Source organism: Octopus bimaculoides, chromosome 2 (assembly GCF_001194135.2).
Source record: "Octopus bimaculoides isolate UCB-OBI-ISO-001 chromosome 2, ASM119413v2, whole genome shotgun sequence".
Classification (NCBI taxonomy): domain Eukaryota; kingdom Metazoa; phylum Mollusca; class Cephalopoda; order Octopoda; family Octopodidae; genus Octopus; species Octopus bimaculoides.
The window spans coordinates 16,366,255-16,370,029 of record NC_068982.1 but is presented as its reverse complement, the minus strand read 5'-3'; the positions used below and the strand labels follow the sequence as shown (position 1 = coordinate 16,370,029).

Below are 3,775 nucleotides of genomic sequence, written 5' to 3'. Positions count from 1 at the left end.
CATCTCTAAAACATTATTTATAACTTCTGGCGGCTCAGTTACAAGAAAGTGGACTTTACTATTAGAACAACACATATTTAATGGTTCCTTGTCCTACTTTCTAACTCCACAATTGTGAAATTTTGTTTTTTTCACGGAGAGCCCAGAGATACATTTTTTCTGATGTTTAATCATGATAAGAATCGTGATTATACAGTAGTAGAATGTTACTAAGCCTATATCATTACTACATCTACCAAACACCAATTCTCCTCGCCCTCTTCCTACTTTTTAATCATAGCCCAACAGTCCATTTCAGATGAGCTGAAATACACGTTTTGCTCGGACTTAAGACACAGGGAATTGACGATAATGTCGCAACGTGATTAACTGAAATTGTAGTGAAGTTTCTGGACAAGCAATAGTCAGAGATTCAGAGTAAGTAACTCACATAATATTTTTTTTTTTCAGAAAATCGTCTTAAATTTCTCTTTTAAACTGCAGATTAAGATTCTGCATCAAAAAAATAAAAATTAAAAGAAAATATTTGCAAGACGAATATTTTGAATCCCGTTTTGCCGTTTAACCTTAAATCCGAAAACTAGCCCTGAACTTTAACTCTAAATGCTAAGTCTAATCTCTAAAGATTAACCTTGCCCTAAAATATTAATCCATAATACCTGACCCTGTACCCTAACTTTTTTTAAAGTCTTAATCTCCGGTATTTCATACAGAATTCTGAAAAAATTTCTAAGACAACTCAGCTTTGAAAATGTTATGGCCAGTCACATCCTCTCCAACGAAGAAGAGAAAGAAAGAAAAAAAATTGAAATTTTGAAAGTCTTTATTTGCAAAATATCGTTATCTCCGATGCTTAAAACCTGGAAATCCACACCACCCACCAATTTTGTAATACACACATACACCTAGCATGCGTATGAGTATCTGTGTGTCCTCTGTGTATGTGTGTGTGTGTAAATTTAATCTGATATAAAACTCCTTAGGACAAGATATATTCCATTGGTAGAGGGACTTATAAAAAAAAAAAGACTCAATGACAAAAATGAAAAAAATGTTATTACGATCACGATATCGATATATTCAATATTAGATGCTTAAATCTATTTGCACAATAAAATAGAATCGAAATGCTTAAGCAAGGCATTATTCCATCTTCTTCTGGTGCACGTGCCAAGATAACTTAATGCGTGGCTTAAGTATTTCGATTTGCATAACTAAGCTTCTTTTCTATTGTACTGAATAGTTTTAAACATCAGACATACACACACACACACACACACACACACACACACACACACACACATATATATATATATATAAACACTATAATCGAGTTAGTATTTTTGGTATTATTATCGTGTTCTTTATAAATCCCTTTACACATGAAATAATGTTGTCCTAAGAATTTATATTGTAGCATTAATATTATGATACCCATTAAGTAAATTGGTTTTAACGTCAATTTTCAATGTTCCGAGTTCTTTTTGTTAAAGATATTTACAACCGTTACTATTTGGGATGGTAGAAGGTAAGTTTTACAGTGATTCTTATAAATTATCAGTTGCTTTCTCTGTATTGTACGTATTTTGAGGTGTAGTCAATTTGAACCGCCAATCAGTGGCTAGCTTCTGATATTAAGTTTGCTAGTGAATTTGCATCTAAAATGCTCATGTGATCAGTCTAAGATAACTTATTGCCCAGCTTAGATATTTCAAGTTGCATAACTAAGGGCTTGTTTCATTGCCATAAATAAATTTAACAGAAATTATATCACACACACACGCACGCCTGCACGCACGCCTGCACGCACACACACACACAAAGACACACACACACACACACACACACACACACACACACACACACACACACACACACACACACACACACACACACACACACACACACACACACACAGGGGCAAGTTGAAAAATAAACCTAAAAACAACAAAAGTCAAAAGGGTGTACACAGTAAATGTAACGTTTCGAGCATGGCTCTTCGTCAGAAAGAGGAAAGAGGAAAGGTCTGGAAAGAAGGACAAAATAGTCCAAGAAAAGCACCGAATGTGATTAATGGTGACATTGCTAAATGCGCTTTTCTGCCTCTTTGAGCTTCGTCAGTAGCAAGTATCAATTGTCAACCACATGCGAAGACACCGCTGCTGGATGATTTTCGCCTGTTACTGATATATTTTTGTGTTTTTAACACTGTAAGCCTGTGAGAATGACCACCTCAAGACGAATATCGCAGTTAATTTCGCTTTCAATGATGCATCTACTTAAACTGTGATACACTGATTGTTATTTCAAACTGATACTGCTTCAATGCTTATAACGCGATTTTTATTCATCCTGGTGGCTAATTGTGACTTCAGTGATTTTTCAATGACTCTTTTACTATATCAGATCAGTAATTGCAGTTGCTGGCAGATACTTGCTGTTGACGAAGCCCAAAGAGGCAGAAATGTGCACTGCACAATACCACCACCGCTGCTGGATGATCTTCGTTTGCTACTCATATATTTGTATTTTTTAAAACTGTGTGTCTATGAAAGATACTATCATAGGCTTTCAATGCTGTGTCTGCTTTAAGCATGATACACAGATTGCTATGTATGTATGCGTATATGTATGGATGCATGGATATTTGCATGTCGAGTCACTCGTGAGGGTTCCTATGAATGTTACTGGTAATATGGAATCCAGTACAATTTGTTGCATGGTCGGATCTTCGGTGATGATTAAACCATCATCCCCGCTATCCTAGTTTGATGAGAAAAGTTGTTTGAATCTCAGTAAGACTAAAAACAAAACCTGTCAAAAGACAAATGAACCCGGTGTATGTGCAATTACTATCAAGCAATATCACGGGTCCTCAGAAATTCTGGGTTGGTGTCTGGCGTGCAGGGAGACTATTGGGAATGAAGTAGCCATCAGCTTTTGATAAAGCAAATCTCTAGGAGAAGGTCACTCAGATATAAAAGCAGGTATGGAGGGAATAGCTTTTAATATTTTGGCGGTCTTTTGCTTGCGCTGAAGATCATGGGACGTTCACGTTCCGGAGCCTGCAACCCATATACGCATCGGATATCCTGCCCTCGCTTGTCTCTGGATCATGTCAGTTGGGTAGAAATGGTCTGTGAGGTGCTATGCCTAATTGGACCTACAAGTTTAGGTTGCGCGATCGCTGGTGAGGCGACTTTCCGATGTCCGATTAAGCAGGCGGCCGCCACGGCGAGCATGGAAGCTGCAGATGCGAACCCGGGTGAAGTCGACCACAGGTTTAATAACCTCATGTATGAGCGTGGTCAGTGGTCAGTGATTATGTGACGAAAGGTAGAGTGTGCATAGGAAGGTGGCAGAGAGAAGGAGATGGAATAAGCGAGAGGGAGAAGACGGCCGATGGTGTGTATTTTGGAGAGATTGGAACGAATGGTGGCGCGCATAAGGCGGTAGAAAGTAGTACGGAGTATGGGTAAGATGGCTGAAGCAGAGTGGAGAGAGGGTGAAAATGGAGGTGGAAACCTTTGGGGATGAAACGGTGGTGGAGGCAGCGACTGAGAAATGAAACGTGGCTAGAGAACCATGTTCCTTCGAAAATTAGTAGGCGCAGTGGTTGTGCGGTAAGAAGCTTGCTTCCCAAACACATTGTTCCAGGTTCAGTCCCACAGCGTGGCACCTTGGGCAAGTGTGTCTTCTACTATAACCTCAGACCGACCAAAGCCTTGTGAGTGGATTTGGTAGACAGAAACTGGTAAGAGATAAAAGATTATAT

At 38.8% G+C, this 3,775-nt stretch overlaps 1 protein-coding gene across 1 annotated transcript in view; it reads left to right on the top strand.

Annotated features, from left to right (window-relative positions):
* Positions 1–290: 290 nt before the first annotated feature.
* LOC106878755 (serine/threonine-protein kinase pakE) overlaps positions 291–3,775 on the top strand; it is a 196,610-nt gene continuing 193,125 nt past the window's right edge. Inside the window, exon 1 of the mRNA XM_014928076.2 lies at positions 291–417. The gene's annotated coding sequence lies outside the window, so the exon portion shown is untranslated. The remainder of the gene's footprint in view (positions 418–3,775) is intronic.